Source organism: Sylvia atricapilla, chromosome Z, assembly GCF_009819655.1.
Source record: "Sylvia atricapilla isolate bSylAtr1 chromosome Z, bSylAtr1.pri, whole genome shotgun sequence".
NCBI classification, from domain to species: domain Eukaryota; kingdom Metazoa; phylum Chordata; class Aves; order Passeriformes; family Sylviidae; genus Sylvia; species Sylvia atricapilla.
The window spans coordinates 77,752,077-77,765,326 of NC_089174.1; the positions used below are offsets into that span (position 1 = coordinate 77,752,077).

Consider the following 13,250-nt stretch of genomic DNA (forward strand, 5'->3'; position numbering starts at 1 on the left):
ATCACATAGAAGGACTTATCAAGTCTAAACAGTTCTTGCAACCATAGCCTGGAAGGAAGTTTCTTTACAAGCCTGAATCCAGTTATCACTTTAAATATAAGACTCTGGGCACATCTCTGAAAATGTTCTCAGTTTCACTTAGGACTTGAGCACCACGGACATCAGTGGATCTTCACCAAATTTCTCTTCCCATATTTCCAATGTACCAGAGAAAACCAAAAACATTAGCAGGGGAAAAGTTCCTAAGGTTTTAACTTGTTTTCAGTGCTCACCTGCCTTTAACAAAAGCTCTTTACTGAGCGTTTAAATGTCAGCCATCCTTCAGCCAACTAGTCTCACCTAACTACTCTGCTGCAGCTCCTGACACAGCTTAGAACAGAAGTTCTTCCCCTTGGTGCCCCAGTAAACAACTTACACTTGTCTCCTTTGAGCTTGATTCCAGCTCAGTGACACCAGCTCACAATGTCACCTAGACCTGGGTACACAGTGACTCCTGTGGCACACACAGCGTGACAACTTTCACTTAGAAGTCAAAATAAGGTTGTTAATGCAACCTCACTTCCATTAGACAATGGTATATCATTACCCTTATCAAAGGCCTTTGGTAATGCATTGATTTAGTAACTAGGCCATATCTGACCCAGGTTAATATTAATATCCTCCTTCCCCAAAGCATTTAGGTTCTCCTTTTACCTCCTTACTTCATTGTGCAACTAGAAAAGCAGCATTTTAGATACTCTTTAAAGACCAGATCAACTAAGCTTTAGTTATTTTAAACAGACTTTCACAAAACAGGAACTAAGGGCTAGAGAGCAATAAAACAATCTAGTATTTTCAGCCGTGCTGCACAGTCATGCTAACTCATACCTCCCTGTGCTCCTTGCTTGTTCATCCACAAGCCAACATCTTGGTAAGACACAGCTTTTACCCATTCTGTTTGGTTTTCCTCTACAAACGGCTATGGTAGAGACAGTTCTGATAAGGATATGTAAGAATTATTTACAGCTGCGGTGTTTCTAAAGTGTATACACATCATTAGTAACCAAGCAAAACAGAATATAGAGCTCTGAACTAGAGCGGTAAGGACTGCTATTCACCTGCACTGCAAAATATAACACAGACTTTTTAAAGCTGCCTAGGAAGTACATTTTTAATACTCAGTTTTTAGGTAAGATCTAAAGAGAGGGAGTGCAAGTGCCAACCAAATACTTTGAATGAACTGGATCAAAGACGTCTAATGTCTGAGACTGTCCCCTTCCTTTAGCAGCAAGCTGAGTCACTGAGTTGGCTCTACCATAAAGTCTATCCTAATTTACAGTTAGGAGTTAATGCATATGAGTTAACTGAATATAAGGCTCTCATACACTGAATTAATCACAATACAAGCAGTTTGCTACCAAGGACTTGGTTTGTGTTTACCCACCCCTTAGTAGAACAACAGCATAATTTGTCATTAAATAGTCTCAGTGGGGGTCACTCCATGGAAGCTAAACAGAAACAGAAAAGCAGAGCTGGAGTTCAGCTTCCAGAGAAGACTCCTTAAAATAAAAGGAAACATGACTTGTTACACAGGTAGCATCTTGCTACCCTAGCAAATGCCAATGGAAAAAAAAAAAGCAGACAAACCTTTTTATTTCCAAAGACATGCCATAACCAAGTAATCAATGGCAATGTTGCTATTCAGCAATAGGGGGAAAAAACTAGACCATAATTTTCACCTGCAATAGACAAAAGACAGGTAGATGGGACTGTCTTTGTAACACAAAAATACATCAGAAAGGAGTTTTACAGGAAGAGGAGAAGGAAAAAATGTAAATACAGTGAATATTGTGTTCTTAAAGTAAGAAAGAAGAGGTAAGCAAGTAAAGTGAAAAATATTTGTAATTATTAAATGAAGAGGTGTTTTTCCACAGTTACATCTTGTGTACAGCATACACTCAGTTCTTGTCACTGTAGTTGCCATGGCAAAACAACATTGCAAAATCAATGCCATTTTATGGAATTTTTATTGCACCAGCTCTAACCTTGCTGGGTCCAGAATATTAGTAAGTAGTAACACTGATAACACTGGTGCAGAGTTGCAACATACTATTTTGTTCATCCTCTAACGCAGCAATTTACAATAGTTGAACTGCTCCCACACCACTCTCCCATGCTGACGTGAGCTAATTTGCTTTACCATTGTTTCCCACTGCCTTGCACTTGCTCAACCTACCCACCCTCTGGGTCCTGGGCCGATATCCTAGGCAGCAAAATAATGCATTCCTTCTGATCCCATTTTGCTTGCATTGCAGTAGGCAGGCATAAATTTTAAAGGCAGCTGACCTAGAACTGACACCCTCCCTTCCCTCCCCCCTCTTTTTAAGCTACCATGCAGCAGAGTGGACATGCTGCTGAGCATTGTAAACATCAGCAACTGCACCCTCCCTGGGAAGTTCTTCCAAGAGAGCAGGAACCAGCTGTGCTGGCACCTTTGGCAGTGACCCGCACAGTGCAACGTGAACTTTGGGAAGTGTGACAGAGATAGCAGTGGCACAGTGACGGGTGACAGCAGAACTTCGGGGTGACAAAAGCAACTTTAAAGGAAATGCACTAAGTGCTTTTTAAACTAAAGCCTCAGAACGCTCCTGCCCAATAAAGCATGCTGACAGTATCACCAAAAAAGCTGCTGCTCCCAAGTCCAGTCTGCGCACGTGTAATTTTTGGAGCACTCCAGGAAGCAACTACAACACTGCCACATCCTAAATCCAGTCCAGAGCTGGTAATTTATACAGCTGCAGCTGGAAGCTTCAAATCACTGAGGGATATGCAGGGAGGTATACAGAACTTCAGTTGTTGTTGTTTAGATTAACATTCTTCGGCATGATGAAAGGTTTGGTTAATCACTATGAAACACACTCATGAGTATTAGCATCAGGCAACCCAGGAAGGCACGTTTTACCATTGTTTGGAGACTCAGGCCTCTCAGTAAGAACAACTAAATAGAGCAGCAAAGCCAATTTCTCCTGGCACTCCATTTTTTATTTCTGCATCCTAAATAAGATCTCCATTAAAAAAAAAAAAAAAAAAAAAAAAAAAAAAAAAAGGAATTAGCTGACACTTACACCTGACCAAAATCCCAAAATCACTGTGGAAGGGGAAAAGTGAAATATAGTTTCTGAAATGGAAAACCCAGATGTCGCTATTACACTCCATACTCAATGGAGGAATGAAAGGGGTGGAGCATGGAATTGGGCAGCAAAGAGGCATCTGAAGTTTAGGGATAACTGGAAGAAACGATCCCACAGGCTCATCCTGAAGTCAAAGCCACTTGCATGGTGCTTATATGTTTAATCCAAAGATGAATGCATGGAAATTAGTACATTATAAACCCCCATTAGATTCTGTTCAAATTTGGGTACCACCCAAGCCATCTTGCATGTTGCTTACACTACTTGCCTGATTACTTTCCCCAGTACCTTTTCCTTTTGAGTGACTCACCCGTTGGAGGCAGATCCAGTTTGACAGCTTGGGCACATGGGGTGAACACAAGAATGGGAGCACCTTTGCTTTCATACAGTGCTGGCACCAGTTCCAAAAAGACTCTTTTCCACTTGCTATGCAGATACTCTTCTAAGGACTATGGCAGTGCTGGACTTTCAAAGGGCTCTTGCAACAGACTAGGAGGTCAGAACTCAACAAATAGTATGGAATAGGAATATTGATGGTTGCCTATGAGCATCAGAGTGAGGAAACATCCAGACACAGTGACCCAGAACAGTCAAAGGCCTATGGAGACTAAAGAAAAAGGTTGTGTGGGCAACACAATGTTGCATGGACAGTATTCAGAAGACAGCCTAACCTCAACAGCTTGCACAAAAGCAAAACTAGCCATCACCTAAAAACACTAACTGGCTTGATCAGCAAAAGTATCTAACAAGATTTTCTAAACCAGATCTTGTTATAAAAATCCAGCTTTAAAAATGCATCAATTTTTCATTCAAAGCCTGAGAAATTAATATGCCGGAGTTTGCACAACAAAATGAAAAACAGAGGTTGATATTATGGGCAAAGATACATTAATGACAATACACAGCTGTGAAGGCATACTTCTGTCCCAGATCTAGTTATCTAGACTTTAGTTCTTTTGCTAAGAGAGATTTCTAAAACTGTTCATTATTTTGCACTTTCTGGAAACTCAAGAACAGCACAAGAAGCAGCACTATGCAGGCAGTGAGTTTGTAACAGCAGAGCTTTTTTAAATCAGGCAAGAACACCAAACAGTAATTTCACAAAGCAGAATCAAACAACACATCCATGTACAGGTTTAATCACAGGTATGTAGTAAGGATTTTTCATCTTCTATCAGTATTTTCCACTACCACAATAAAATGTACTTTTTACCATCTTTCCAAGCATTTGGAGACCCCCAGGACCAGAAGGCATATCTGCAGCTTAAAATACAACAATTCATCCAGACAGCATGTAGGATGAACCAGCTATGTCAGGCCAAGGCGACTGCACTTTTTTTCTCCTCTTTCGATCCTGAAAGATTGCCAAATATAAATAGCTTAAAAAAAAACAAGAGAGAGAGAGAGATCCTATCAACAAAGTGCATTAGGCAATGGATGTGCAACATCAGAATAACACAGGAGACAATAATACTTCCAACAAAGAAGCTTGGCAAGCAGCAGAGTACTCAGCCTAATACTAATGTTCCTTTAAAACACCAGTATACCAGAAACAGACAAATGTCTAACAGTCTACTCAGCATGCCACAGCAGTAAAACAGAAGAAAACTGGACTGTCTCCAATACAAAAAGAAAATTAGACTTACATATAGCTATTTATTTAAGTTATCAAAAAAAGTCTTAGTATTTTTGACATAAAGGTTTCAATGCCTTGCAGAAAAGGTCAGTCAGTGGGTTTGGTTCGCTCTCTGTATGGAGTTCTCAGTCCCCAGAGAGAAGGGGGCATGTCCTCTACCAGTTAACACAGCAAAGTGGTAACCAAAACCTAAGTGTTGTGTGCTCAAAACCAAAGTGTTGTGGTTCAATATTCCAGTTAGTATACAAAACTAGCAGGCCACACCCCCCCCCCCCCCGAACCTAAAGCAACACGATAGCCCTCATCATGAAAGTGAACATGATTTGCTTCTAACTTTCTTCTGCCTCACTTCAGTATGACTCTATTGCTTACATTTAAACTGAACAATTTGCTTTCATACACATCCTTTGTCTTATATATACATTATTCAGGTGCAGGTTAATCCAGCTGACCATATCTGAAAAGCTTGATGCTATCCCAGTGACTGGAAAGGAAGACTGGATCTCTTTCCATTGCAGCCATCTCAAACAATGAGCCACAGTCATATAATTTCATAGTCTGTAAAAGTGACTTCCTCACTTATCACAAAAGCCTTTCTACATTCAATCAAGTTTGTCTGATGCTTCAGCACCTTGGATGAAAGCAACTGATGAAATATTACACTTTACAACAACAGGCATAAAGTCTCTACAGGATAAAAGCAAGAACAGCAGATTGCACAATTTCCACACCTCCAGAGGCAATTTTCCATTCCATACTTTTAAATGTAGTTCAAATGGGGTATATGGGATGTTCCATTTTAAAATAAGGTAGCAACCTCATTTCAAAACTGGGAAAAATTCCAGAGCAAACCAGAACTCAGCATGGTCCAGTCCATGTTCAGGAACATTTTCTCCATAACTTTCTGATAAGTTTCCCTAACTGATCAAGTGCATCCTTTCAGTTTATGAAAAGCAGTTTCAGGATAACCTGAAATTCAGATAGAGAATACTTCACCCCAAAAGGTTTCAAGCAGTCATTAACTGACTAGTAGAAAAGAGGCACAGAGTATTCTAATGGCACCTGTATTTTACATTCTGTTCTCGCTTTCTAAAATCTGCCATGATCCTAGTTAGAAGTTAAACTGAGTGAACTTCCTGAACATCAGAGCTATGGCATGAGGCTATGGCATGAGCCTTGTCTTAATAGTTTTTTCCTTTTTCATGTAAAAACAAAGTTAAGCAAACTTCTTAGCAACCGTTACAGAACAACAGATGCTACAGAAACAATGTTGTCAGCACAGCAGAAATAATTAGGGTGATTGTAAGAAGGCTTTTGACAAATGCACCTTACAAGTATTTTTATGAAATATTTCCTTTTAAAGTTGACAGTGAACATTTGAGCTTACTTCATTATCCTCCTGGCCTTGGTCGACTGTATATTCTACAATTCTCATTCACAAGAAACAAAGGGGGACAGGGCACTTCCAAAGTAATAGTAATATAGTAATAATAATTTCATTAAGCTTGTCACACCCCTTCTGTACAGTTTAAGACGAAAAAGTGCATTTTTTTCTAAAGCACTGAACAAACAAGCTAGAATTCTCACTACAAAATGAAAAACAATGTATTTAATCTAGACAAGCACAAAAGGAATTGTTGTTAAGAATGTTAAGGATGCTAAGAATACAAATACTGTAAAATACACTGTTCTCTTGCAATATCCAAGTAATTTTCACCTGTACCAAAGGAAACGTTGCCAGCTACTACTTCTCTGAACTGACTATGGACATTTCCACAAGCCCATCCCCATCTATTCATAATGCCACATGGTAAACAAATACTGCAGTGTTACTTAACAAAATAAATGAGCACATCTGAGCAACGATCCTGATAACCTTAAAGCTTCAGCCAGCATCTTTTAATGAAAAACAGAAAAACTTTTGCACTTCACTTCATAACATTTCAGGAGAAAACAAAAATAAAACAAAAAACATCTACATGCCATCTCAACTAACTTTCCTGAAAGAAAGAGCACAGTACCAATGTGAACCATTCCCATACTCTAAAAGGACACAGAGAACCACTGAATCAGGTTTTTGTGACTTTGCTTTAAGTCATTTCAGGACTGATGATACAATGCAAATTATTTCCAAATCAACAAACTGATCTTTGTGAGTCAGACTCCAGCAAGAGTCGTCCCCTTCTTTTGTTAGAAAACAAAGAATAAAAGGAATAGAGTAAGCTATATTTTTATCTCAGGCATAGCCATAAACCCTGAATGCCATCACTGGGATAGAAGCATTCTCTTGAATTCCAGCCCATGAGATGGCTGTTGAAACTTAGCAGCTTTTTGCACAGTCCATCCCATTTTTTTACATAGGGTTTTGCAGTGCACTAGACAAAGTTACGCTCACATTCACATGCATTCAGTGAGGCATTGCTAAAAAAAAAAAAAAAGAAAAAGTCTTTGAATAGAAGCTCCAGGCACAGAGCCCAGTGTGCAAGGCCCATATCAATATAAAACATAATCCAAACTACAAAGAATTCACAATACAATTAAACACAGGCAGGCAGCATGTAGGAATTCATAAAGCTGCTAAAAGCAGCTTCTCTTGAGCACAGCCTGCTCAAGCAGAGCAAGTCTGGCTGTTTACAGGATAAGTTTGCAATTATAAGAGCACTTTTAATAGTAGCAATGTAATTTTAATCAACCTCTCTTCCCATTACTCATACCTGCTCCTATGTCACCCTTGACTTCTGCTGGAACAACCATTTTTCTGGCTGCATAATAAAATAGATTGGGAAACAGACCTAGCTCAAGAGAGCAAGCCTCACAGAAAAAGAAAGGGTATTTTTTAACCCAGACTGTTTCCTCAGTGCTTCTTAGTACCAGCTTTCACCAAGAAATACTCCAGCACAAAAGAAAAGTGACACAAGAAGCACATGTAAAGAAAAGCATGGGTTATAATAGAAATGTTGGCGAAACTGCAACATCAGCCTGAGTAAGTACCACAAGTGGAGTGGAGTTAAGGGCAGATGTTTGCTGCTTTTCCCCTGGTACAGTTAAAATGGCCAATCTGAATACCACGGTTCCTAGCAAATAAGATGATTCACAGAGTTTACTGACACCTGTATTTGTCCTGCTTGTAACATCTGTGCCTCTATGCAGATGGAAGCCAGAGTTTGCTTTGGGCCAGATAGGCTTTACAAGTAGTTTTTAAGAGATTTGTGAGCTACCTCAGGATTTTGAAATTAAATGCTACTGAAATTCAATTCCTCAGACTCTCATCAAGAACCAAGATAACACTTAAAGACACTTAAATCTGTGGTTCTCTATGCTGTCTATTCATCTCACATTACTCCATTCACAAACCACTTACAGGTGTTTTCTACTCAACATCATCAGAGATAAATTGCTGCATGTAGCTATCAAAAGAAGACAGAACAAAAACAACAAAATACACACAGAAGAAGAAAGAAGACGTTGACAGTCACATTGAAAGCATTTTACTTTGTGAATTCAGCAAAAACAGAAAAACCTCAACAAACTGACCAAAAAACCAAAGACAATCTACTATTCAATATTTCCATGTCAATTGTCAGCATTAAACACTGAAACCAAAGACAAGCAAGGATAAAAGACACCTGAGTTATTCTGGTGTCTCTCACCAGTGTAAACTGATGTACTTAACTTACTACATTTTGGATTTCAACTGAATGTCATATACATAGAAGAACAATTCTTAACTGCTACGTCACTGGCAACTTTGCCAAGCTTTTGGCAAACTGGAAATGTGACAAGAGGCACTGAAACTACTGCATGACCCTCTAGCTTTGAAGGTACCCTTTAAAAGAAACTGTTTAAAAAAAAAAAGTACAATCAGGTTTACAAAATTAACTACTTTTTTGTTAATTCTTTTGTTCTAATAATCTCACATTTTTGAGGAGTTTAAGGTTTCATTTCCACCATTTAGGCTGCATGTGCCCTTTACAAGCAGCACTGAGCCTCAGTACTGGTTGAGGTCCCTCGGCAAGCACATGGGACTTGCTCCCTAGCACTGTGCAACAATGCAGAGTACCCCCTCAGCCTTCAAGCACAGACCAACTTTCCTTTAAGTACTCAAAAAGGACTACCAAAACTGCTGTTCAAAGTTAACAATCCATAAACTGCAGTAGAGAACAACATAACTAAGTCTGCCATTTCTTGAATCTAGTACATACTTGGGCAACAAGAAACTGATAAAAACCTTGCCTGTGTGTGCCACATGCTGTGATTTCATGAAAGAAAACCAGAATAGTGAAGAGCTGCAGTCAGGGACAGAGGAATATTGAGGGGAACAAGTATTTCTTCTCTTACAGCTACCCAGTCTTTGAGAAGCAGCTAAAGTTTCAGACGTCCATTAGCCTGATGTGAATATGAATGTTAGGCTACAACATTATCTGTACAGAATATGCTGTGCCACTGAAGATGCCAACATCCCATCTATTCATACTTGCCTACATACTATAGCTCTACTACCCATATTTTACAAGTTGTCCTTGATCCATTTGAAACAAAACTACACTGTTGGTCTAAACACAAAACTGATAGCTAAACCGTCTTATTTCAGCTGGGGCAGGCAAGCGAGCTCACACCAGCCTTGACCAAGAGAATTACAGGGCAGCAGCCTCTGACTGCCATGCTGAGGAAGTCATCAGGTAGGGAGAGATGCCACATGAACTCTGCCAAGTTAGATCCAGAACACAATAAATATGATTTCACAAGCAGCTAATGAAGATCCAGAAAGGGATTCTGGCTCCCTTCCACCTCCTGTCCTTGAACGTGGAGAGGAACTTCACAGAGGTGACGTCCTCCCACTTCCCTCACCCCACGTATGTCTCCCATGCCTATCCCTGCTTGTGCCTCTGCCTAGCTCTGCATCTGCCCACACCTCCAGAAATCTGTGTTAGGCAACCAGATATGGCAGGCCAGAGGAAGAAACTAGCATTAAGCCAGACAGACTGGGCAGAAGCAGCTTCAAGAGGAAAGCACAGTAGGGGGAAATAAAGCCCAGTTTATTGCAGCAGAGAGAAACAAAGCCAGGAAGGGCACAGAGAGGCAAGGGGTGCACACTCAGCAAAAGCCATCAAGTTGTGTCAGGATACAGAAACATCCATGATTAGTTTTTTACTGATATGCAACCGGTTGATAAGTATTTCAAGGTATTTGGTGAGCTTCATAATGAGTTAAATCCTATTTGGCTTGTATTACTTGACTAATGCCGTGGCATCTTTCCCAACACATTCCATGAATATTGCTTCCTGTACCAGAACCTGTCTTGCTCTACAAATAAATACTTAATAGAAAGATCACATGTTAGATTGAAACACCATAAATTGCATTATTCCCCATACTTTCAACAGAGGTGCTGGCTAGGAAGAATTTCAAAGGATCATAAGAATGGCCTGGGTTGGAAGGATCACCTAGTTCCACACTCCTGCCATGGCCAGGGACACCTTGCACTAGACCGGCTGTTCAGAGCCTCATCCAGCCTGGCTTTTCAGGGATGGGGCATCCACAGCTTCTCCCAGCAACCTCTTAAAGTGTGTCTCACTTTAAGGCTGTGCTTCTCCAGGTTTTCAAATCCTAGGTCTTTGTACATTTTCTTCAGGTAAACATGAGTACCAGTGCTCCCACTCCTCATGGAAGTGTTTTCAGAGTATGTCCATGCTGCCTAACACCGTGTCAATACACCAGGATTCTACCTGAGGCAGCCCCAAGGCAGCCTGAGTGCATCCCGGGCAGCACCCCAAGTGTTGAGCAGCAGAATAAATCAGGCAGCATGCTGTTCCCATGCTGCTCCCAACAACCAGAAAAACTTGTTGAAACTTCTCCCACATGGTAGTGTTCAGTACAGACCTACATATGGGTCTGGGAAGAACTGAATAACAATGAAGTAAGGAAGAGAGTATCCATACATGACTGTAAGTTTTATGATTTGTCTGAACAGCTTTAATTAACATACCTTGATTTCCAATGCAAGAAAAAAAAAAAAAACACACCAAAAAAACCACCACCAAACCAACAAAAAAACAACTCAGTAATCAGTAAGAGCTAGTTTGCAGTCTCACTATGACTTTTCAAGCATCACACTATTCTGTCTTGGTGACCCCACCACTCAAGACCCAAACAAAGTTTGAATTTAAAATGTATTTAAAAATTAAGTATCCATAAACTTACAATTCTATAACAATATACATGACATGTACAGTTGCAAAGGACAAGTCTAAGAGGCTGCCCCAATGTAGCCTCATCAATCCCCCCCACCCTGAGCTGGCACTGACCTGCCTCCTTGGTTTTTGGCCCCACTGCCAATGTTGCCAACCCTTAAGGACAGACCTGCCCCACATGGAAGCAAAGGTGACCCGTCTCCAAAGAAGAGGAAAGCAGCAAGCTAGACAGCCACCCTTCCAGCTTGCCTAGACATCACCCCTCCAGCCCGATATTTCAATACCACCATCTTAAGCACATGGGCCACACCTCTTCCCTGACTTTCTCCAACCTTCACCCTTGAAGAGAAAGAAACAGCAGTTTCTTGATGCCTGGGACCACTCTTTGGGAGTAAAAGGTGTGGGAAGAAAAAAGAAAGAAGAAAGAAGAAATAAGGTCCCTGATGCAGTGGGGCCAGGCACATGCCACGACGTAACTTGCTCTTCATGAAGGAAGGTGAGCTCTCTTCATGTGAGGCATAGCCAGAGGCCCTTGAGAGACAGGCACCCATCGTGAGGTGTGGGACACAGCCAGAGGGTTTGGAGGAACAAGTACTGCTTAGCGCCAGACACAGTCAAAGGGTTTAGGGGCACAGACACGGCGCGGTGAAGAGCACAGACAGAAAGCTTGGAGGCCAGGCACTGCGGGGTGAAGTACACTCAGTGGGGTTGGAGCAGGAAGCAACATAGGGTATTGCCTGAGAATCCGGAGGTATGGCACGGGAGAAGGCAGATGGGAAGACCAGGCATACAGGTGCAGCCAGAGGACGAAAAGTGGGGAGGAAAAAAACCTCAGCGCGGCACAGCCAGGGATTTGCAGAAGAGAGAAGGGGTACGCGCGAGAAACCAGGGAGTTTGAAAGGAAGGTAGGGAAGAGGCAGCCCGATACCCATCCCGTCCCGCCCAGCCCCGCACGCCCCAGCGCGGGACAGACCCTGCGAAAGAACGCCGCAGACTCCTCTTCCCAAGATCACCGCGGTGCCCCGCGCTCCGGTTTCCCGCTCCCGCCGGATCCACTCACGTGGCAGGAGCGCGCCCCACCTGTCCCCGCACCGCCGGGCGGCAACTGCGCGGCGGCACCGGGCGGCCCGCAGGAGGGCGCGGAGGGGGCGGACCGCCCCGCCCCGCCCCGCCTCCGCACGGCGCGGCACCGCCCGGCACTGCCCTCCGCACCGCCCCGCACTGCCCCCCGCCCCACCCCGCACTGCCCTCCGCACCGCCCGGCACTGCCCTCCGCCCCGCACTGCCCTCCGCACCGCCCCGCACTGCCCTCTGCACCGCCCGGCACTGCCCCCTGCACCGCCCCGCACTGCCCTCCGCCCCGCCCCGCACTGCCCTCCGCCCCGCACTGCCCTCCGCCCAGCCCCGCACTGCCCTCCGCACCGCCCGGCACTGCCCTCCGCACCGCCCCGCACTGCCCTCCGCCCCGCACTGCCCTCCGCCCCACCCCGCACTGCCCTCCGCCCAGCCCCGCACTGCCCTCCGCCCCGCACTGCCCTCCGCCCCGCCCCGCACTGCCCTCCGCACCGCCCCGCACTGCCCTCCGCCCCGCCCCGCACTGCCCTCCGCACCGCCCCGCACTGCCCTCCGCCCCGCACTGCCCTCCGCACCGCCCCGCACTGCCCTCCGCACCGCACTGCCCTCCGCCCCGCCCCGCACTGCCCTCCGCCCAGCCCCGCACTGCCCTCCGCCCCGCACTGCCCTCCGCCCCGCCCCGCACTGCCCTCCGCACCGCCCCGCACTGCCCTCCGCCCCGCCCCGCACTGCCCTCCGCCCAGCCCCGCACTGCCCTCCGCCCCGCACTGCCCTCCGCCCCGCACTGCCCTCCGCCCAGCCCCGCACTGCCCTCCGCCCCGCACTGCCCTCCGCCCAGCCCCGCACTGCCCTCCGCCCCGCACTGCCCTCCGCCCGGCACTGCCCTCCGCCCCGCCCGGCACTGCCCTCCGCCCCACCCCGCACTGCCCTCCGCCCCACCCCGCACTGCCCTCCGCCCAGCCCCGCACTGCCCTCCGCACCGCCCCGCTCCGCCGCACACCGCCCGGCACTGCCCCGCACTGCCCTCCGCAGTTTCCCGCAGGTCTCTCTCGACCGAGGGTCAGGGCTAAGGGTTAGCAACCTTGGTGAGCGAGTCCAGAGGAGGCCGAAAGGGCGATGCGAGGGCTGGAGCGCCTCCTCTGTGAGCAGAAGCAGAGGGAGTTGGGGCTGTTCAGCCTG

The 13,250-nt window shown here is 44.9% G+C and overlaps 1 protein-coding gene across 1 annotated transcript in view; it reads right to left on the reverse strand.

Moving 5' to 3' along the window:
• Positions 1-12,111, reverse strand: part of ELOVL7 (ELOVL fatty acid elongase 7) — a 31,688-nt gene extending 19,577 nt beyond the window's left edge. The window contains exon 1 of the mRNA XM_066338552.1: positions 11,971-12,111. The gene's annotated coding sequence lies outside the window, so the exon portion shown is untranslated. The remainder of the gene's footprint in view (positions 1-11,970) is intronic.
• Positions 12,112-13,250: the final 1,139 nt, after the last annotated feature.